General features: G+C 36.5%; 1 protein-coding gene and 1 long non-coding RNA gene across 2 annotated transcripts in view; one reads left to right on the plus strand and one right to left on the minus strand.

Annotated features, from left to right (window-relative positions):
- LOC122815689 (copine-8) overlaps positions 1–25,360 on the minus strand; it is a 3,116,673-nt gene that overhangs the window by 2,761,914 nt on the left and 329,399 nt on the right. The gene's annotated exons all lie outside the window — the stretch shown is intronic.
- The window catches only part of LOC122815690, a 402,356-nt gene that overhangs the window by 79,302 nt on the left and 297,694 nt on the right, over positions 1–25,360 (plus strand). The window contains exon 2 of the long non-coding RNA XR_006366986.1: positions 2,268–2,476. This is a non-coding gene — a long non-coding RNA (uncharacterized LOC122815690). The remainder of the gene's footprint in view (positions 1–2,267; positions 2,477–25,360) is intronic.

Here is a 25,360-nt window from a genome sequence, read left to right on the forward strand (position 1 = left end):
GCTTGGAAGGCAGCTATGCTCAGCAATATACCACCAGTGTTACTCTCATTCTTAATTCAATGTCACTTTCCTACCTTCTTCAACAACCACACCTGACTGTTACAGGTCTTCTGTAAGACAGTGGTAGTAAGTGTGCATCAGGGTTCAACTCTGATCCCACTGCTGTACAGTCTAGTGATGTATTATGGTTAGGGCTAGTGCATGTTAGTAAGGTGGTGCGGGGGGGCTGCACCACCTTAGTAATGTGTACTTACCCTATCCCTAATACTACTCCTTCCCCCAACCCTAAACCTTCACCTTACCTTGATAAACACTTTCCCATAATACTGCCATTACACAAGACACACTGACACATGCAAACATGCATAAATGCACACTAACAACACTGTATCTAACCCCTTACCTAATGCTGACCCTAACCCTAAAATCTACTCACCAGCTAACATACACCACCTATCCATAACCTATTCCTGACCCTAACCGTAGCTCACAAACACATGCACAAACATTCACCTCCTCCAACTCCACTCACCTTTCTCGCAAAACATAACTTTGATGTTCACACTCTTCTACTATCCATACTGTTGAAAATGAACACCACCCCCTTTGTTTGTCAAAACACATGGATGTTTGACAAAATGCAGAAAAAACATACGTACATATATACTGGTCCCTTTTTATAAATCTGCCTCATATTGCTTTTCAAAGACTTTTGGGACAAACGGTAACTTGAATTGTAATGTATCAGGTATAGTTTATGCTGTAAAGTATAAAATGTGACACTTCTTTGTCAGAAAATAACTGGAGGGCTTGTACAGAAAGTATATAAACTTTCTTATGTAATAAATAGTACAAAATGTAAAAATACCCTAAACAGACACAGTGTGACATGTTCCAATTACAAAAAGATTTTATTTATTCTGATAGATCACGTATCTTGTACTGTGTTTTCCAAAAATGTTATGTCTTACACATTGCCCATTGTTCCTTTACTGCTACATAACAACCCTGGACATGCATTTACACCATCATTTTGGAGAGATTACTCTGTGCATAATCACCATTACTCAGTTAAAGAACACATTATACTGCCTGATTTTGTGACTTATGGTTAAGTAGACAAATGTATACTGTCTTCTGTCCCATGCCTATCAGTCATGCTATCTGTACAAGTGGTCTGTGAAGTGTTACTCAGCTGTGCAATTATTCTGTATTTGACTGCCACCTATATATCAATGTGACTATAGTGCTAAGGGACTATACTTATTTCAAGTGCAGTCTAGTCTTAAAAATGGACCAAAGTAATATGATAACAGCACATTTAATCCATTTTTCAACAAGCATTTGTCAGACTAGGTCCCATATTCACTTTCACTGCACTATTTCCAGCAATCCTGCACAACATGCTATGTAAATCCCCTCTAAAGTCCACACATGACAGGAATTAACTGTGATTACCTGTAAATGGAAAAATCAACTCAAGATTTTTTCTTTTAACTTCACAATCACTGTTTCATCTTCTGGCTTTTCCCGGTTAGGGGTCACCACAGCGGAACTCCGGTCCGCTAATTATTGGCAGTAGATTTTTATGGTGCCTAGGTACCAAGCCTGACACCCAACCTTCAATGAAGGCATGCCCATTTACGCATGTCTTTCGAACGCCATTCAACCGCAGGGAGGACATGCAGACTCCACACAGAAGGCACTCCAGCCGAGAATCGAACAGGAGAACCTCTTGCTGTGAGGCGACAACACTACTGCTGCACCACCACAGCTTTTTCATCTATAAGCAGCAAAGGTACACGCAGTCTCTACGTGCACCTTTCCATGCAAGGTTTACTAGACAGTAATGCCCGTTTTTCAGGGTTCAGTCAGGTTATTTGTTCAAAACCAAAAAGAGACCAAGTGGAAGATACTCATGTCAAACCAAGGTTATGCATGCCATGCATAAAGCTCATATGTCATTTGCTCCTGTAACTTCTTGACTTCAGTGCTAAGGGGCTATACATATTTCAAGTGCAGTCTAGTCTTAAAAATCAGCCAAAGTAAAATGAGAGCAACACGTTTAACTCATTTTTCAACAAGCATGCTGTCTGACTAGATCTTATACACACTTATATCTTAAATCTGATTGTAAAACAGTTTCTTCTAAAAATGTTCTCTTTAATATCTATCATACCAGGCAGCCTTCTAGTATTGATGCAGTCTGCACCAAGATGCAGAAAGGAAGTAACATGTTCAATATCTTTAATTTTTCCTGTACTTAGGTAACCAATTTTCTCTACATGGAAGGCAATCAGCTGTCATCTTATGATATTACAGCAGATGGTAATGTTGCAGTCACTGCTATGTTAAACCAACCTTACTACAGGCAGTCACAAAGTCTCAGCAAGGAGACACAGAATAGATATAATATCCTTGGCAGAAGAGAAGATGGCCATCATTATGAACATACATTGTCTGGCAAAACTGAAAGGTGAGCTACAAAATCAGTGAAATGAATGTAAAATCAATTTACAGTTACAGGACAAAGGTATGTAATGTAAAACCGAACAAGAAATGCTCTCTTGTTTTCTGAAAAAAGGAATGATAGGTTCCAGTTTAATGGTTTACAAATGTCCTTCAGGCTGTTTCTCCCAACCCTCCCATATAAACACATGTACAAATGTACATGCTTACTCACGTGAGCCCACCAATACACATTCACACACACACACACACACACACACACACACACACACACACACACACACACACACACATGCACACACACACACACACACACACACACACACACACACACACACACACACACACACACACACACACACACTGGATGAGTAATAACAACCAGAGGGATGGTACGCTGACAGAGTTACATTGAAATGAAAATGTCAAGAAAAGGATGAAAGCATCTGTCATATTATGTATAAATAAGAGTACAGTTTTTTTTGTAATCTTCATAGATACATTCCATAATAAAAAGTACTGAAGTTAAATAAAAATATATTTTATTATGCCTTTTAGTCTCAAAAGGAAAGTTTGCAAACCATGCAAAATATATAAAAGTCTGGAGGATTTCTGAATGGATAAGGGCCATGGTTGCATTTCCTTCATTAGAACATGGAACACCAACTTCAGCGTGTGGTATGGACTTACTTCAGTTCCTAAACATTTAACAGATACATTTTTCAACCACAGATACTTAAAATGTGCAGACCAAATCTACATGCTCTCCCTGACAAAATAATATACTGTTTTTTTTTGATATTGAGAAACGTTTCTTTACTGGAAAAAAAAATTATAGTGTATATCTTAGTCTGCAGCCACAGATTTGTTATAGTTTGTTCCTCCTGCACCTCAGAGTCCCTAATGTTAAAAAGTTATTTTACAGGCCAGGCTTCTTGAGAAGCTCACATTTTTATGCAACAGTCTCCTGTTGTTTACACCAAATACCACTGATAAGGTTAAAACATTAATTTTAACTAACCATACACATTGTAAGCTATGGTTTGCAAATATATTTTAAAGGAGGTAAAGTTTTATCTAGCACAACAGCACCTAATATTCCAGTTTCAAACACGGATGAAATTAAAAAGATATAAATAAGCCAGCAAAGGATATATCTGGCAGAAAAAAACATGACTGATACATTGTCAGCTATCCAATTTAAAAAAATTCTAATTAAAACCAAGAAAATGAAAAGGTGTTACTACTCAATGCTAGGAGTCTAAACAAGAAACTCCACTCCTTGCAAGCTCTCCTCACCTTAGAGAATGCTGACATCTATTCAGTCACTGAGCCATGGTTTAAAGCCATGGAGAGCACAGTGGCAAAGTAAGGCTGTAATGCCTTCCACACATTTAGACCAGCTAGTACACAGACAGGGACTAAAGGTGGAGGTATCTCAATGTACTTCAAAAATAAATATACCTCAAGGCTGGACAGGATGATGCACTTGAGCTTCTCCACATTCAAATCACCAGAGACAAAATACCATTCCACTCCCTTGCAAGCTATAGATCCTCTTCTATGACCCAGGAAATCCATAACACATATTTAAGATTATTGGAAACACTTACTGTCCAACACAATACCATAATCACTGGTGACTTTAATTACCCCACTATTAAGTGGGAAGCATATACGAAACCAAATGTGCAAGCACAGAGATTCCTGGATATTGTAAATACAAACTCCCTGGACCAGATAGTGAATATGTTGACCAGGATACAAACATACTGGATCTGATTCTCACTAATATGACAAAATACTGCACAGTCCCTAGTGTAATATCATGTCTCATAGTCAGGCCATAAAATGGTCTCCTTTGAAGTAAAAATAAAACCCAGAACCCCAGTAACCCTAGAATGTTCAGTGGCTACTCTTAAGGCTAACTTCCTACTATTAAGTGATAACCTGCCAAAATTTCAAGCCCCCTAAACCTGAGACCACCTCTGCCTACATGGAACTGTTTACAGAAAGCCATACAAGCATGTTAATAGCTGCATTGAGACAGCTGTACTCACCAGGAAGATATACAGAGTGAGAATCACAATATCAATAGGTTGTATAACCAAAGGGAAAATCAGGGCAAAACTTAGGAGGTATAACACCTAGCAGGATAAAAGCAGTCTCATCAAATTAAACAAACAACTCAGAGGAGAAATAAAGTTTACCAAAGCCAACTGTGAGGTAAATGTGGCATGCCAGGCCAAGGACAACCACAAGGCATCCTTCAGCTATGTCTGCAACCTCAAAGGCAATACACAGTTGAGTGTAGAGCTCATTGTTAATACAGCCACCCATAATGAGACAGAAAATATAGCAAATCTACTGGAAGACAGATTAAACTCTAACTTTACCCTTCTCTCCTCCTCAATCTTTCCTCAGGAAATACCATCAAATATCATGGCTCCTACTCCCTACTATCACTAGGGAACAGGTCATCAATGCTCTTTCTATGGCCAAGAACACTCCATCAGTGAGTCTAGACAATATCCTAGGATGCCTTCTAAATGGCACGATACATGACCTATAAGGACTTCTGGGATTTCTGTTTAACCATACTCTCCAAACAGGCAATGTGACTGGGTCTATATCACCATATCAAATGGTGATAATGCCAAAAATATTGAAAGTTCACGAGAACGAACTTGTGTTTTTGGGGTCACGGTACAGTGAGGATTGGGATATTTGCCCTTTCCTCACTGTAGTGTGACCTTGGAGTTGGAATATATATTTAGCGGAGGTTGTGGGGGGAGCAGCCCCCCACAATAGCAAGTTTGTTCTTGTGAACTTTCGATATTTTCGGCATTCTGCATTATCACCATTCGATATGGTGATATAGACCCATGTGACTCACAAATGGAGAACAGCAATAATTATCTGTCTGTACAAAGCTGGACCATCTACAGGGCCTGCAAACTACAGGCCATTAACTCTTACTAGTCTCATATGCAAAACCATGGAAAGAATTGTCATGGAAATTATAATTAATGACACTGGAAACCTCCAGACACTGGAGCCAACCCAATTTGGTTTCATTAAGCCAGGTCATGCCTACTCGACCTGGTGGACTTCTTTGAGAAGGTCACAAAGCAACGGATGACAGCAAAACAGTTCACACTGCCTACCTTGACCTGGCTAAGGCATTTGACAAAACACCCCACTCAGTCATTTTTAATAAACTCAAGATAGCCAACTGGTTCAAAGACAGGACCCAGGAAGTTAGAATATGGGATTCCACCTCTATGAAAAAAACAGTCACAAGTGGAATTTCTCAGGGATTGGTCCAGAGCCACTCCTTTTTAGCATTTACTTGTCTGAAGTCAAGACCAATATCAAGGGCTTTTGACTGACCACATTTGCAGATGACTGCAAATTAGGAGTAGTTATAGTATCATGCATCAACACTAAAGTTCTTCAGGAAGGGCTGACACAGACAAATAACTTATGTCAAAGTCATGGACTAAAACTGAATGCCAAGAAATATATAATAATAATAATATCCTACAGGAAGTCATCCACCCATGGTAACTATCATATTGACAACACACGCCTAAGAGTCGACCCAGTAGTCAGGGAATTGGGGGCACATGTAGAGAGTAATATAACCTTTGACCATCACATGTCTACTGTAGTAAGGAAATCATTCTATGTTGTGCAACATATAAACAAAGGTACGGCATCTAAGTCTTAGAAGGTCATTGTTCCACTATATTCAGCTTTCATCAGACGTAACATTGAATACAATACCCACTTTGGTGTGTACCTAACCAGGCTCATCCAACAATTGGAATGTCCACAGAGGTGCCTCATTAAATGAATACAGGGCATAAGTAACATGTCCTTTGCAGACCATCTCAAACCCTATCCCTGTCTCCTAGAGGCTATTGAGGGGAGATCTATGCCTAGCATACAAGGCATTCAAGACCCCACCCTCATGGGCCTCCTGCATATCCACAAAACAAACAGCACCAGAATTCTTCATTCTGAAGATTTAAACCTTACCTGTGATATCAACAGGATCTGCTGGAGAGACAGGTATGGAACCCAGAAACTACCCCTTCTCTGGAACAGGCTCCCCATCCATGTGAAGCAGAGTTCCTCCCAACCCAATTCAAGTGTAACTTGGGAAATTAGATGGGTAACAGGAAATTCAACCTTGGCTTGGCACCTATGTTTCTAAGGGATACAGGCAACCTGTAAATTGTTCATCTGCCAGGCTCCTGCTTGTAAAAGTTTCATCTCCCAAGACCCTGCTTACACTTATCAAGGATAGTAGCACTTGTCATAGATTTGGGATGCATGGCTAGGCTTAAAGAGGCCCTAGTGGTTGCAAGCCTAGCTAACACCTATAAACCTATGAACCTAAATAATGTTAGTATATTGCTGCATATGATACACACTAAAGAAAAAAGGCAGTCATGCCAGAGGGAAATACAAGCACAAAAGTCGGGTGAATAAATGAAAAAGTCTGGCTAATCCCACTGGACACAATAGTCAAGAAGTTCATATGCAATTTACTCTCCCTTGCCACCACTTTCCCACCTCCCCTTTGCCTCACTCCTCCCCCCCAAAAAACGTTTGGGCCTTAATAATAAACAGCAAAGACTCAAGTGTAAGTAAAATGTACACAGGCTGACTCTTGTAACTCCTGCTAATACTCTTCTCCAGAAATTAACACTTATTGTCACTTATGTCCACAACTAACACTGTTACTCCTGTAACTTACTACTTTTTACTTTATTCCCTAAAAGGTACATTACTCTAATACAACCTGAATAACTACCACTTTAATACAGGCATCTATATGTTTACACATGTTTATCCATGTTCACAGCTGTTACAATACAAACACTTGCATGTAATATATTCCATTTCAACATGACACTATGATTGCAAGGTACAAGTCTAATTTTTGCCATTGCAAATATATAATGTTATTCAGTATGTTTTTATGTAATGTGATCCAGTTCAATAAGCTACTATGTAACTTGTTCTAATACTGCAGTATTAAAGATGACACTAATGTTTAGTCTACCAATAATAAATGGCATTGTTTCTTGTACTATATTGTACTGATTCAGTTTTTTTTCCCTGGCTTCTGCTGGAAAAGGGGTTCTACACCCAGCTGAACTTCTCTAGTCAGCAAATAAATAAATAAATTCCAAAAATCTTGTCTACACTCTATCATCAGTTACTCCAAGCAAATAAGCATCAGCATAATGTTGTTTAAATGTTTTATACTGTTAAGTAGCATTAGCTCTACTTCAATTGGTCCTGTCTTTCATTAAATATGCAATCTGTTCTAGAGGATTCTGTTAAATAAACATTTTCAATGCCACAACAAATACAGATATGTATTTCACCCAGAAAGAGAAAGAGTACATTAGTTAAATTCACATGTATGATAGTGATTACTGTCAGTCACTCATCAATACTTAGCTCCCTACAGCTGAATTTTGACATTTTAGCACATGGAATCCTAAGAATTTAATCTGTACCCTGTTTATTCAGTAGATGTTGTTTAAGTTGACTGAACATGTATTTTGAGTTGCTTCTGTCTGAAGATCCTCATCTTTGTTTAGCTATACTTCATGCACTTTATAAGTCATGGTTGTGATTCACTTTTACCTTACAGAAGGTCTTCAGCTATTCTCCATTAGCACAAATGCAGTTATCCAGCTCTGGCTTTCTTATGTTCAAGGCTTTGGTAGTGCTGGTGCCATAGTTTTTTTTTTTTTTGTGAATGCTTTTTCTCTTCTTTGGCTTTCCTGAATCACCTCTTAATGGCAAATTTATTACTTCATACCAACCATCTGAAGTCTTTAATGTTGGAAATGAGAGATGAGCAGACGTGAGCCATCATCCACAGCAGTTCAGATTTTTTTATTTGTTTTATTGTGAGCCTACATGCTCGTTTTGGCTGGTTAGCATACAGCAGTAATACAGGCCCTGATGTACTGAGCCTTGGCTGGGTCCAAACTTCCACATCTCCAGCTTGAATGGAATGCAAGCTCACTTGTGATGGGCTTCCTTTCCTAATCACTAGGAAAGAAGCTACATTTCTGGGCCTTCCTAAAGACCTCTTTAGCCACTTCTTCCAATGACTGGGAAACTACTCAAAGGTGTAATGCCCCAGAGTTTAGCCCTCAACCACTCACCCTTATTAGCTCTTCTCTACACCGGCATTACTATTCACCTGACAGATATCTGTGAAAATAGGTGGAAACAGGTGAATGATGCTATTTCACATTAACAAAGTTACCATTTTGTGCTACTAGAGTACCATGATCCATGTAAATGTGCTTACTAAATGACTTTATCTAGACAGTTGTTTGTATTTCTGGCAGATGACATCCTGGGCATGTGTATGAGGTACAGTAATAGGCAGTGGTAGATCTCTAAATTTAGAGAGGGTTAAGTCATATCTGGTCTGATACATTACTTGTGTACATGCTAGGGGAAATCTTAACTCTCCAGACACTTGGAATTGACATTTACTAATTGCAGGATGCCAGAGCATCAATCATTCAGAGGGAGACAACCAGGATAAAAGAAGGTTTCAGCAGCAAAGTATACTTTAAAACACACATTTACTTTTGGTAACTTTCACAAAAGCTTGAAATAAGTTGTGTTGATATTCTTTTATTTTAGCTCAAACTACCATTTTGTGTTGAGTAAACTGATTTTCAGGTGACCTTACTCAAAAGAGCAAAATTAAGAAGTAATATCTTTGAGGTTCTGTCAAAGAGGTTTATTGGGACCTATGCACAGATGTGCAGATATAGTAGAGGCATGTTAATATCTGCTTGGCTGACTTTCAGGCAAATGAAACTTGTATGTAGCAGTCCTTGTAAGTTAGACAAATAGAAAGGAGAATGTAATGTGTTCTGAAATTCTATAAAATAAATACTCATCGTATACCCCTTTTATGCTGTTCTTTGACTATCATCTACCTAACCATGAAACAGCTTTACTTTTGTAGCACATGTTCTGATTCTGCTTACCAACAACACAAAGACCAAAAAAAAGCTTGTATGTTGAAAGCAAGATCAATCTGTCAAGAAGAAAGGATAGTATAGGTGAGCATCAAGACAAGGGGAAAGGAAGAGGTGACAGTAAACAGGAGCTGTCAGGAAAGATACAGTGAAAAGAAATCAACAGATGATTGTTGGCATTACAAAGTTCAAGTAGCTGTAGCAATATTAAGCAAAACAGGAGGTGTTTAAGAAAAACAGGAAAGTCGAAAACAAGACAAAGTATGGCTGCCTAGACACTTAATAACAACCCAGCACCATGAAGCCTGTGTGGTCAGATTCAACTGACTGATACCAACTCTGTCAAACTTTAATTTTTATGGGAGGTTATTTTCCCTGCAACACAATACATACTGCACTCTCACTGTTAAAGTCTACAAACTATAGCATCAGTAAATAACATGTTAATTATATTGCTGATGAATGAGATGCCTGCTCAGTCAAGCAGTCTCAACAGAACAGACTTTGTAGAATCTGGCCATAAGCAAGTAAATCAACAGGCAGAATACTGGCAATATTGGACCCAAGGGAACCAGTGAAAAGTATAGAAAGTGAGAATGAAACAAAAAAAATGGGAACATAGTTGTTAGTCGTAGGTGGTAAAGAGGCAGTGAAAGGCAGTTCAATTTGATAATTAAACAAAAGATTATACCCAGGCATATGCTATGTGTCATGGCATAGACAGTTTAGCTAGACTTTAAACCCTCAAAAGCAAACCCAAGCTCAAGTAAATGGTCAAAACAATCAAAAAAACAAGCACCATAAACAAAAAGAATGCTGACCAAATGTCGTCCAGTGAAACTGAGTGTTTTCATCACACTTTTGAGACTTCTTAAGAATACAAACACACAGTACTGTACAAACCTTTAAATAGACATATAAACCACGTGATCTACATCATGTGACCAAGAAATCCTGTGACTAAACACTTAAAGGTATATACCAAATAAAATATACAAAAGAAAATCACATAAAAACAGATACCAAACAAATAGTTTTCTTATAGTTTTGCAGCCCTCGGTTTGAAAAACACAATTAATAGATATGTCTTCATTTAAACCTGTAAATACCCTATAATTTAATCTCAGTTGCCTCAACAACTCCCTGTATTCAATCATTATTTCCCAGTTTCCACCTCGTACTGGATAAGAAACTTGTTCCAATAAGAAAAATATGAACTTTCTGAAACTGGTGCATTGATGTGCATGTTTACTAAGGACATTAGTTGAATCTTTGTATTGTATACTATAACTTGTTTAGGTGGATGTTCTGTCTTTCCCACATAAAAACTATCATAGGATATACAAGAGACATATAAACTATTCCTTTTGTTCCACAATTTTAATGTCCCTGACAATCAGTGGTCCTTTTATATCCTGGTACAGATATATTAGTTGTGTCATTGATAAATCTGCATTGGCTGCAGCAGCCACACTTAGTCATTTGTTTTTCTAACACTAGCTGAGTAGGAAGCAGACTTGTTGTAATTACTTTCAAGCTTATCCTTAAGGTTACTAATCCTTTTGTCCACAAATAAAGGCTCATCATCCAAAACTTGTTTGGGGCACCATACTTAATGGTTAAGTCCCAGTTATGACATACTATGTTTTTCAAATGCCTTCCATTTTTGTCAAAAGGTAATAGCATATCAGTTTTAAAGTTGGCATTCTCATGTTGGACATTTGTTTTTCAAACTGAATCAGATTGCTTCAAAACTGGCAGAAAGTCACTGCCCCTCTTACTGGAAATTTGAGTTCCCAAATTGTGGATGATTTCCTTGGGGGTATTCTTTCTCAAAAAAAAAACATCGTAGACTGAATATCCATTTCCTTAATTAATTCTTCATCAACTACAATCAACCTAGAAAGCCTAATAATGGGTGCCTGTTTTTATGTGTTTTGGTATATTTTATTTATTTGGTATGTACATTTAAGTGTTTAGTCACATAATTTCTTCATCACATGGCTTAAATCACATGGTTTACATGGCTATCTAAAGATTTGTACAGCATTATGTATTTGTATTCTGAAGAAGTGTCTAATAAAAGTGAGACAAAAACATTCAATTTCACTGGAAGACATTTGCTCAGCATTCTTTTCATTTATAGAATTTAAAACTAAAAGGCATATTTGCATGTTTTTTTGTTATTTATAGGTTTTGTTAAATAGCTTTTTAGAATCAAAATAATGCCAGTGCCATTCTTTATGTATTATATGTTCATAGGTAGGTCCTAGGCTATCTGCCCGAAAGCATTTATAAGTCTAGCCAGAATGTGTTGGCTTTCGCCACCCCCTTAGATTAGCTCCCTGTGCCTCTGTCCAGCAGAGCCACTGAAGTGATCCTCGGGGTAAACTTTCTATTTCCCATCCACTCGTCAAGGTTTCTTTTGAAGAGTGTTAGTGAGGAGCTCTGCCTAATGTAGATTGGAACAACTCTGAGGAAGCCTATGGTTTTTTACCTTGGCGAAAGCGCTTAGTTGTTCTTGTCTGAGCAATAAACTTATTGTGACTGGCTACGGTTTCAGTAATCTGTGTTTGTTTAGATTGGAATCTTGTTCCAAAGCATGGGAAGTCTCTGGGACAGGAATCTATCCCTCCAGCATGTCCTATTTATTGTTGTGGTCAGGTTTAGATCCCTAGAGCGTGTGGCTTGAATGGATAAGGCTTTCTTTAGGTGGAGCATGTCCATCAATTCTGGGTTGGACATGGCCTTGTATGTCAGGCAGAGATCACCTCTGAGTAGGTGGTATGCAACTGAGTACAGCTGGAGTTTCTTCAGTCGAGCTGCATATTTATTTATTTATTCAATTATTTTGCTTTACACAGTCCTTTCAAAAGTTTTTTTTTTCTTTTTACTGGCCAAGAAGCATGTACTGCCTAGTTAGGAGCACACTGGGATGGAGAAGAGGATGCATTCTGGGAAAATTGTCATACAATCCCAAAAGTCCTGTCTATCTGAGTAATCGATACATCTTACAACAAGAATGGCTTCACCAAACATGGCTTATATTCTTTACCAAATAACTTTAATAAAAACAAGTGAAAAATCTTTCACAAACTGCTTCATCAGGTCTAGTACAAACAAGTTCAAATGCTGCAATTTAAGCGTTTTCAGGGTCACATGTTCAAGTGACACTGCGTTCACATTTAAACAGATAGTATCATTAATACTTATGTTGTAGTAATTTCAAAACAGGTTTCAAGTTTACTGTTTAATTTAAACCAGGTATTGTATCAGCATGTAGTTCATTAATCCATTTATCTTACAAATTTTCTGTTCAGTTACTAAATCGCCTCCTCTGTCTGACTGGTATACTATCTCAATGCTCATAAAAGTAAAAGAGTGTTCTTCACCTGCAATATCTAAGTGTTTAAACAAGTTAAGTCAGTTAAGGAAGTTTCATCAACTGAAGCAGTCAACAGATAATGAGTGCACATAGTACAATTTTATTAAGGCAAACCAGAGCAAAATATGGAGCCAAGAATAGCATTATCTGATTTAAAGAAGGCCTTTGATTCAGTAGAGTGGACATTCCTCAACAAAGTTTTAAGAAGGAGGGGCTTTGGATGTCAGTTCATTTCCTACAGTAGGACACTTAAAAAAGTGTAACTTTTGATGTTCTGGGTAATGGTGGCACCTTAGTGCAAGGAAAGATTTTCAGGGGCACTAGGCATGGCTGTTCTCTCTCATTTGGCCGGTTTGTTTTAATTACTGAAAGCTAGCTGAACAAGTTAGGGAAGAGCTGAAGAGAGTTGAGGGTGGATACAAAGGCATAGCCTGGTTCTGCAGATGATTACACCATATCAGAAGAAAGGACAGATCAATAAGCAGTCAGACTGCTAGGTGTATAAGAGATTGTGAGAGTGGTGCAGGCCTTGTGTAGAATGATGAGAAAACAGTATTGATCAAAACTGGTGAAGGAAGGGACAGTGTCCCAATAAATGAAGTACTGTTTCTACATATCTTTTACTGGTTGGCAAAACAGTTGACTATACACTGGATGAAAAATGCTGGTATTCCACGGTAGTATCTCCTTGCAGTTTAAGAAGGGGGAAGAAAGGGTGAACACACTTACTGGCAAGATACACTTTTTGAATATAATGGTACCCCATTAGCTGTATACTTACTAAGGCTTATACCCTATTCCCCTCCATCATCCAGGGCTGAATAGAAAATAGGACTGATTGGATGATTCCATTAATATGGAGACAGGATCAGATTTCAGCTAAAACAGTTATGTGCAGAAGTAGTCTTTGGAGAATGGAGCCATATAAATGTTTCTTCCCTAGTCATTGCATATAACATAGGCCAAGAGGTATGCATTAATAATAAGGGAAAGGATACAAAAGAATGCTTAGGTCACCCAGTGGATGTGTTACAAACATTGTGTAAAGACTGGATAACAGGCTGGGTTGAGGATTTCATGAAACCCGGGAGACAAGAAATGGGGTTCTGGAGGAAGCTTTACTTGTTTGCATTTCATACATTAAATGGAAGATATAACCTCCCTATCTCTCAGTGGTTCATGTGAACCCTGCTATACTTTAACTACAGAAGAGAAAAGGAGGCAGAATGCATAAAACAGGAATGCTCTGAAAGAGATATAATTAGTGTGCAGAAAACAGAAGATACCATACATAAGGTATGTGGAATAAGGAATGGTTGCTATTAAACGGCAAAGCAGACAGAAGTCCACAGAAGTAGTTGTTCTCAACTTATGCAACAAGAGAAATTTTGGGAGAAATGTTTAACATTAAGAAGGCATATGCTTATTTGGGATTAAGTGAGAAATATTATACATAACTGCTGTCTAACCAGATTATTAAAGATTATTTAATGAAGGTAGGAAACAGTTTTCAGGGTGCTGGTGATATGGGAAAATGAATGCTACAGAAATGCAGATGTTTTGATAATGTAAAAGAGTGCAGGATAGTTAGGGCTACTATTGCATTAAAGTTTCAGAGAAAATTTGCTCAAAGTCAACAGCAAGGTCCCCCTTTTGTTGGTCAGACTATACTTGGCCTATATTCCAAAAACAGTACTAGTCAAAACAGTATTAGTCAATTAGTGGAAACCAGGTACAATAATAAGTATTCAAGACTGAAATAGGAATTCCTTAAACGTTTGATAACCCATGCTGAACATCTTTAATTTTCTTCCCCCATGGCCCAGGTTGGGCCATTCTTTCTTCATCAGGGTGAAAACAAACCCTTTTGTTCCACAAACTGGGCAAGAGTCAATAGGTTCATTTGTTCCCTTAAAAGGTGAGAGTCGGGAATCAGAACTAGGTCATCGTATATAGGAGATCAGTACATAACAGCTCTAATCTCATCCCTTGGGCACCATCTCCTATGATCACTGCTATCCTGGAAGAATTTCTTGTGCGTGTCATACTTTCCTGGCCAGTCCCCACATCCCAGCCATCTCTGGCCAGTCCCCACATCCCAGCCATCTCTGGCCAGTCTCCACATTCCAGCCATCTCTGGTCAGTCCCCACATCCCAGCCATCTCTGGCCAGTTCCCACATCCCAGCCATCTCTGGCCAGTCCCCACATTCCAGCCATCTCTGGCCAGTCCCCACATCCTAGCCATCTCTGGCCAGTCCCCATATCCCAGCCATCTCTGGCCAGTTCCCACATTCCAGCCATCTCTGGCCAGTCCTCACATCCCAGCCATCTCTGGCCAGTCCCCACATTCCAGCCATCTCTGGCCAGTCCCCATATCCCAGCCATCTCTTGCCAGTCCCCACATTTCAGCCATCTCTGGCCAGTCCCTACATTCCAGCCATCTCTTAAATGTTCAGAATTTCACAGAATGTTCAGATATTTGCCTCAAGTTTTTTTTTTTTTTTTTTGGTCTATTCCTCCCATACAATCTGAGGTTTTCTGTCAACTCATTGAGGATTAAAGTCACTACATAATGACAGACATTTGAGTATCAGACTTTGCATCCTTAAGAAAATTCATGCTAATGCAAAACATCTTATTCTAGATAGCAGCTTTCTAACTTTATAAGAACAATATTTACAATATGTCCGACTGTGAACCGTTGCTCATTCCCCATTATATTTGTCTTTGTTGAGTATTCTTGTGCTAAGAAGTTGAAAGGTATACCCACAGCTAAGATGCAGTTTATACCTGAACCCACAGTGCTACATGTTTTGATATACACTTTTGGTGGGGGTCAGCACTGCAGGTAGTCAGGTCACAATCACTCCCCAGGATAGGTGAACGGGCATCAGCCATTCAACTCCCAACCTCCCCCATCCACCTTCCCCAGTATCCCAGTGTCCAAGCCATTAATCAAACTGGGGTCATGGCTGTCATACTGGGGTTGTAAGTTATTATAAATTGGCAGTGAGCTTAGCGCAGAAATGCCCTGTCTGGTAAACATTTTTCAAGTACTTTTATGAAAGCAATAGTGCCTGACAAGGTGTATGATATTGTGGACATAATACACACCCAGGGGTGTTCTGCCTTTACACCCCTGGAAAGAAGTTATTTCTACAATAACACACACTGGAGGGCATTATTATGCTTAGAGAAAGGGTGACCTGTTAAATTGCATCATAACTGTTTATATATATATATATTTTTTTATATTTTGGATGTAAACTAGTTCCTCTACCTAATGTTTCAAAATTTCTGTAGTATATGTAATTGTTGTTGGAGGAAGTATTTTACATCTAAAATCTATGTTATGTAAGTCTTTAAGGCTACTCAAACACACACACACACACACACACACACACACACACACACACACACACACACACACACACACACACACACACACACACACACACACACACACACACATATATATTCAGAAGCATAGACATGCTCATATACATATACTTAGAAGCAAACACACACAGTCAGAAAAACAAACATACATGCACAAACTCACACATACACATACCAAAATAAACACACACACATGTCCAGAACTTTGTTGAATGAGCACACCAATAGATGTCTCACTGTGAGAAAATGAATGAAAAAATACAACAGATTGCAGGGCATAGGACCCCACCCCTAGCTTTTAATGTCCCTGGTTTTGCTGCATACTGCTGTTCTGTCCATTGATTTTTCTGGCAAATTAATGTTGATTAAAGCCAGCCAATAATGCCAGATGTCAAGAGTTTCATAATTCGTATTGTTTAACAGATCCATGCTGATGGCCTGCCTACAACAGTCAGCAATCTCACTGTCTCTCTCTGTTAATTTCTTGTGTATGGAAGCACACATACAAACAGACACAAACACACGTGTGCTTTTCTTTCTTAGTTTATTTACTTTTCTTTTAGTTTTCATCACTAAGCACTATTTAGCATGAGTAAACAAATGGTGGCTGTTTGCTTTTTTCCTGCAGACTTGTTTTTCAGTGGGCATTACCTATACAGTAACATTCTGCTAGAGAACGTCTGTTCTCCAATCAGGGTGGTGATGTAAAGGTAAAAACAACCAGCCAGCGTATTCCACAGATTTATTGGATGCAATAAAACTCTGACATCTCGGCTCTATCCCAAAGCCTTCAAGGAGTACTCCTTGAAGGCTTTGGGATTTTTATTGCATACAATACATCTGTGGAATACGCTGGCTAGTTGTTTTTTCGTTTGTTCCAGTTCTTCTGTGGTTTTTGGTGATGTAAAGGTCTCTCATTCTCTAAGTGGAAATAAAGCATGAAAAGTTTTATTATAATTCTAAGATCATCTACATAATGTGGGCATCTACTGCATATCTTATTTAGAATGCAGAAAAAAGCTGTCCAAATACCAGTAAAACGACCAATAGTCCATCAGTAATCCACTTTATTGAAAAACGAACACAGGAGCAACTACCATAAGCGCTTTTGTCTTAGGCACAAGACTTTGTCAGATACTCCATCATTATTTTACTAGTCTTTTATACAAACACCAATTAATTAACATTCACAATTAACTATTTAAAGCAACATTACCAAAAATATTAAAATGTCATTATAAAACAATATTTTATACTATACTGAAATTTAAAACCTCAAAAATTGTATATATGTATGTATATAGCCACCTACTAAAAATATTACCTAAATATTCTTGAATATTCCTGAATATTAGATCTAAAAAACATTAAATCAAAATTGATAAAAACATTTTTGTATATATATGTATGTGTATTTGTATTATGTTGCAAATACTTAATCAAATGTGCAACTATGCAAACTTATGGAACATGTAGTGTAATTATACTGTAGAAGCTTTTTGTACCAAAACTGGTTTAACAGAAATATATTTGTTTAATCCAGGTGGTGCATTAGACCTTAACCTAAGTTGCCATACCAGTTCTTTGTTTAGTAACATATTTTTGTAGTCACCACCCCCAATGTAATTTCTAATAACATAAATAATTCCAAATTTATATCCACTGAAAGTACTGCATTAAATAGAATGTTTATATAACACACTAGAATCTTTCTTATTTTTTACATCGTAACAGTGTTCATAAATTCTGTCCTTGAATGCCCTTTCAGTTTTACCCACATAGTATGCAGGGCATTCATTACATACAACCAAATATACTAACATCTTTGTACAGCAGTTACCTCTGCAGAATCTAACAATACTACCCATGCCATTTTCTAATTTAATACTACCTTCTTTCAAAATATTGGAACACTGTTTGCAACCACCACAGGGAACTGTGCCCTTACCATCATATTTATTCCGGGGCATATTTACCTCAAAAGATTTTTTAAGACTAAACCCTGTCCTAAAAGAAAATGAAGGTGTTGGCCCAACAGATTCAAACAATTCCCGGTGTGTTTTTAGCAAACTCCAATTGTCCCTCAATATTTTCATAAAAGTTTCAGAGAAGTCATTGTGTTCAATTACACAGGCCCTATGATATTTATTAGTGTTTTCCATCACCATGTTGTTATTACTATTGATCATATTATCATAACTTTAATTTTATCAACAAATAAGTGGTGTGGCAAATTTAGTTATGTTAGAGTGGGAAAACAGATTTGTTTTTCCTAGTAGGTATTTGGGGAACATCTGCCTTTATGTCAGATTTCTGGATGATATTTTTATTTTATAGAAAGGTGAAGAAGATAGTGTTAAAGATTTTGTTGAGTATATTTATCATAGCACCCCCTTCTTTAGATTTACATATACATGGGACAAAAAGGTTATCAACTATTTGGACATAACAATTTTACAAACAGGTACTGGTTTTAAGTCTAAAATTTATAGAAAGCCTACTTGGTGTAACAGTTATTTACATTTTTCCAGTAACCATCCCATGTTTATGAAAAAAAGTTTAATTAAAGGGCAAGGAGTCCGTATTGCTCGTATGACATCGGAGTTTGTAGATTTAGAGCAGGAGTTTAGAAAATTAAAATTGATGTTTATAGAGAGGGGATACCCAGAAGATTTTATTGACACAGTATTGGGGGAGGTTTATAGAGGTTGGGGTCACAAATATACACCACTTTTAGGTAGGCCTTTGAATGACAAATCCAATATGATCAATAGTAATAACAACATGGTGATGGAAAACACTAATAAATATCATAGGGCCTGTGTAATTGAACACAATGACTTCTCTGAAACTTTTATGAAAATATTGAGGGACAATTGGAGTTTGCTAAAAACACACAGGGAATTGTTTGAATCTGTTGGGCCAACACCTTCATTTTCTTTTAGGACAGGGTTTAGTCTTAAAAAATCTTTTGAGGTAAATATGCCCCGGAATAAATATGATGGTAAGGGCACAGTTCCCTGTGGTGATTGCAAACAGTGTTCCAATATTTTGAAAGAAGGTAGTATTAAATTAGAAAATGGCATGGGTAGTGTTGTTAGATTCTGCAGAGGTAACTGCTGTACAAAGATGTTAGTATATTTGGCTGTATGTAATGAATACCCTGCATACTATGTGGGTAAAACTGAAAGGGCATTCAAGGACAGAATTTATGGACACTGTTACGATGTAAAAAATAAGAAAGATTCTAGTGTGTTATATAAACATTCTATTTACTGCAGTACTTTCAGTGGATATAAATTTGGAATTATTTATGTTATTAGAAATTACATTGGGGGTGGTGACTACAATGATGGACTATTGGTCGTTTTACTGGTATTTGGACAGCTTTTTTCTGCATTCTTGGTTGGACTTTGGTTTTATTCCTTAACAGTACTTTGCATATCTTATTTAGACACTTCAGAAATACAAAACTATGTTAACTCTTTATATGAGATGTGTGGGATTCCATTTGTTTCTTATGCTCCATGTATATTCTACCAGGTGTTTAGATATGTTACATCATAATATAGCATATTCTATCAAGTGTTTAAATATGCAGTGTTATTATATAGTTGCTAGTTGGCCTTAGTCATTTGTTTGTTGGAGTTGTACTGCTGTTATACCTCTTAAAGTTGAATAAGTAAAAATCATTTAACCCACAAAAATCTTCATTCTAGAACCCAGCCAAGACAACTTGCTAAAATTAGCATCAGTCAGTAAAAATGTCATGGTAGTAAGTAGTCGTAACATAAATTTGTGAGCAGAAAAGAAAAAAACAGAACAAATAATTTTCATTTAAAAATTCACATAACTATTACAAGAAACCATATGATCAAAATACAACTCTGGCAAACAGTCTTGGGACTAGCCTTAAGAAATAAACCTAGTACAGTAAAAAAAAGACTAGACTCCAGTGAAAATTCCTATAGTCACAAAAGCAACCCAAACAAATGTCATGTGTCAGCAAACAGATAATCTGTGACCCCATATGAAAACAAACATTCAAGAGTGAACTAGCAAGCCCCAGTTGTCAGAGTGTTCTACAAACAATAACACGACCAACTAACAAAAATTATGAAAATATTAGTAAACAAATAATTCCCCATGAAAATATGAAAAAACAGATGTGGTACACAAACTTAGTTAACTTCTCAAATAAGAACATTAATTAAATTAAAAACTTTATTGAGAGTCACATGGGAACAATGTGACCAATAAGGAACAATGTATCACTATACATGACACTGTGAAAGAAAAAGTAAACTGACAAAAGATTGCGTATATCAAAGTCCAAGAATAAAAATGCCTTAGAAACCTACAATTATTTTGAACTCAAGTAAACATTTTCACAAGAAGGTCCAAAATACATCAAAATATCACACATAAAAATGAATGACATTGTAATACGTTCAAAGAAAGTAGCCAACATTCTAGCTAAAAGTGTGAAAATCCATAAGCAACATGAACAGCAGGTATGCTAATAACACAAACATATGAGCATTATAGCTTGACTAAACACTGTAACACACTATTATCAGTTCAGTTTAAGACAATATTAAGTTCCAAAAATGAAACTAATTTTGAGTAGTAAAGTAACAAATATAAACAAACATTAAGTCCCCTTAAAACCAAAAAAATAATCAAGCTATGACCCAGACGATCTAAAATATCTCAAAGTAATAGAAAAATGAATTACCATTCTTATAGGAGATATATCTTATAGGAGGTATATTTAATTTATTATCATCATCATCAACACTCATTTTCCCATTGCTGTATATAGTCAGGGTGTTGTACCAATTGTTACTACCTCTGTTAATTCAGAATCACTCTCCTACCTTCTTTAATGGGCATGCCTGGCTGTCACAGGTCTTCTCTCACACAATCCAGCCATCTGTTGACTGTATGGCTATCTCACTGTTTTCTCATTTACCTTGACTTTTACCTTTTTCTTCTTCTTCTACTCTCTTCCCCATTTGCTGCTATGATGACTTTCTTGTCTGTATTCAGTTTCATCATGTAAGGTTTTAGCTTTACATTCCAGGCTCCCTATCATTTGCTGAAGTCCTTGTTCAGAGTATTCAATGTAGTTCTATGTCATTTGCATATACCACTTTTGTTGAATTGTGCATCCAACCTATCTACTGGCTAGTGATGTTATCTTTGTCATTAACACAAATTATGGACACACAGAAGTAGCAGTTATACACAAATCCAAAAACAACCAAATAACCTGACATATGTACCATAATACTTCTATAGTCCTCATCTAGATATACTGCCAGAAAATGTCAGTACAAATAATGCACTCTAGCAAATCAAAAGCATGACTTTATGAAAAGTTATGTAAAGGACAGTTAAAACTATTTTTACATTTCATTACAAGTGAATTTGTGTTTGAAAGTATTTATAAGTGAAAGTTTCTAGCTTCTTATAATAGAAGGAATGGTTAATCGGTGTCTCAAAACAAAAGAAGTCTTCATAAGTGTTTTGTTAATAAAGTAAAAACTGTTATATCAGTAGATCAAAAACTGCTTAAAGTATGATATAGATGTTTTCAGAAAGCCAAACTGATATGGAAAATTGCAATAAAGATGGATGGATATTGTAAGACTGAAGCCTGCAGCATCTTCTAATACCTTTGTATTAAGGAATTATGTGATGGCTAATCTACAAAAACCCAATGATGACTTGGCTAAATTAAAAAGCTCTTTCCATCTTGATGACCCCACTAGAATGCTAAATTTTCTGCACATGTAAATAGCTGCATGGATACATCTGTCCACCTCATAAATAAATACCATGCCGATTTCAAAAATAAACCCCTGTAGTAGAACCCAAGTATAAACTGAGTCTATAATAACAAGAAAGAAAAAAACATTATTGTACACAAAAATAAATCTAACTCTCTCTGGACTCTCTTAAAATTATTCACCCAGGTGAAGGGTAACTACTTGCATCTAAAAATTTTCAGAAACAGTACGGAGCAGTATGCAGTGCTAATAGTAAATTATTTCACATATTCAGACTAATAGGACATAGCCAATCAACTAGAATTCAAATTTAGCTTGAAAATCACCCCCTCCCCTCCAGTAGTCTCAGCTCACATATGCCCCTCCACTCAAATTCCCCAAGAACAAGTCTCAAAGCATTATCTAAGATAAGAACACTATGTCATTGGGACCTGATAACATACTAGAGTGCCTACCAGTTAGCCTGAAGCATGACGTGTTTGATCACATACAGGACTTAATATGGTGCAATATTTATGCAAAGCAAAACTAATCAATACAAAAAGAGCAACACAAAAGAAAATCATATGGAACAAAGGATCATTTGTTGTTAAATAACCACATAATGGAGAACTGCAAAAAGTGGAAGAATCTAAGTATGTCATAGATAGACTACAAAAAAGCATTTGACAGTATCCCAAATTCATGGATAAAAGAGTGCTTAAAAATGTATAAGATACATCCTACACTGATTGATTACATTAAAGCGACTGTGAAACAGTGGCAAACCACATTACAGTTGAGCCATGATAAAGGACAAATTATTATTCCATGGATAAAAATTCAAAGGGGGATAGTCCACTGTGACTCTTTGTCACCACTGCGCTTTTGTCTTGTCCTTAACCCATTAAGCTGTCTACTTAACAGATTAAGTTATGGCTACAATTTGGCTACCAGAAAACAACAAAGTGTAAAGACTTCACATGTTCTTTTTGTGGATCATTTAAAACTGGATGAACTAAAAAGCTGCAGCACCAAGAAAACATCAGCCTGGGACAGGAATGTGATATAAAAGAACTTGAACAAGAATGAGTGCATGAATATTTGGGAATTGATGAATGATCAATAATAAAACATGAACAAATGCAGATAAAATTTATTAAGAAATATTTTAGAAGATTAAAATTAATACTGAAAACAGCTGTGACATGTAGGAACAGAGTCCAAAGTATAAACAAATTTGTTCATGTCCTAACTTACAGTTTTGGAGTGACTGACTGGCCCCAAAAGGTACTGGATCAGTTGGACAGGAAAACAAGAAAAATGTGTCATGCTTATCAAATGATTTCAACAAAATCAGTGTATACCAAGACTATATACAGTATTCCCTGTTCTGAAAGAAGACTAAATACAGTATTGCCTGTTCTGAAGGAGATATGAATCTCCTCAAAATTGATTACATGTATAGATTTGCAATCATAGGACTGCATACATATCTGCTGACCTCATAACACCCAAACATAATGAAAGTTTTAAAAAATGAGGAGAATAACTCTAGGATGACTTCCCTGCTTAGATTAGAAATAGCATATCTGTATCAAGTGGGAATGGAAATCAAACTAGAATTAGATAAAAATCAGGCAGCAACTGAATGTGCCAACAAAAAAAAGTATATAATGTGAAGGATCAGGTGAGAAGGAAAAAAAGGCCATAGTAATGTGGCAAGACTGTTGCAATGGGAATTGTGCAAGCATTATAATAGTGAAGTAGCTGAAAAACATTGGAAACGTGAGCCACAAAGCATTATAGAAAATGTTGAAGTTTATATCACATGGGATCACCCATTACCAACAATTCAAAAAATAGATGCGAGAAAAACAGATATGGTAGTCCATGAAAAGAAGACAAAAGTAGCATTGATCATTGAAATTGCTATACCCAGTGATTACAGTTTCTGGCGTACAGGGAGACACAAAGTAATAAAATGCCAGGATTTGCAGGCAGATACCCAGACAATTCCAATAGTAGTAAGAGCAACAGGTCTTATAAAAATTAATTTACAATCATACTTAGATATGTTACCAATAAATGTAACTCCATATGAATTACAATGTTACCAATAAATGTAACTCCATGTGAATTACAATGTTACCAATAAATGTAACTCCATATGAATTACAATGTTACCAATAAATGTAACTCCATATGAATTACAATGTTACCAATAAATGTAACTCCATATGAATTACAATGTTACCAATAAATGTAACTCCATGTGAATTACAATGTTACCAATAAATGTAACTCCATGTGAATTACAATGTTGCCAATAAATGTAACTCCATATGAATTACAATGTTACCAATAAATGTAACTCCATATGAATTACAATGTTACCAATAAATGTAACTCCATATGAATTACAATGTTACCAATAAATGTAACTCCATGTGAATTACAATGTTACCAATAAATGTAACTCCATGTGAATTACAATGTTGCCAATAAATGTAACTCCATATGAATTACAATGTCACCAATAAATGTAACTCCATATGAATTACAATGTTACCAATAAATGTAACTCCATATGAATTACAATGTTACCAATAAATGTAACTCCATGTGAATTACAATGTTACCAATAAATGTAACTCCATATGAATTACAATGTTACCAATAAATGTAACTCCATGTGAATTACAATGTTACCAATAAATGTAACTCCATATGAATTACAATGTCACCAATAAATGTAACTCCATATGAATTACAATGTTACCAATAAATGTAACTCCATGTGAATTACAATGTTACCAATAAATGTAACTCCATGTGAATTACAATGTTACCAATAAATGTAACTCCATATGAATTACAATGTCACCAATAAATGTAACTCCATGTGAATTACAATGTTACCAATAAATGTAACTCCATGTGAATTACAATGTTGCCAATAAATGTAACTCCATATGAATTACAATGTCACCAATAAATGTAACTCCATATGAATTACAATGTTACCAATAAATGTAACTCCATATGAATTACAATGTTACCAATAAATGTAACTCCATGTGAATTACAATGTTACCAATAAATGTAACTCCATGTGAATTACAATGTTGCCAATAAATGTAACTCCATATGAATTACAATGTCACCAATAAATGTAACTCCATATGAATTACAATGTTACCAATAAATGTAACTCCATATGAATTACAATGTTACCAATAAATGTAACTCCATGTGAATTACAATGTTACCAATAAATGTAACTCCATGTGAA

This window comes from Protopterus annectens, chromosome 11.part0, assembly GCF_019279795.1.
Source record: "Protopterus annectens isolate FY-2018-M chromosome 11.part0, PAN1.0, whole genome shotgun sequence".
Taxonomy (NCBI): Eukaryota; Metazoa; Chordata; order Ceratodontiformes; family Protopteridae; genus Protopterus; species Protopterus annectens.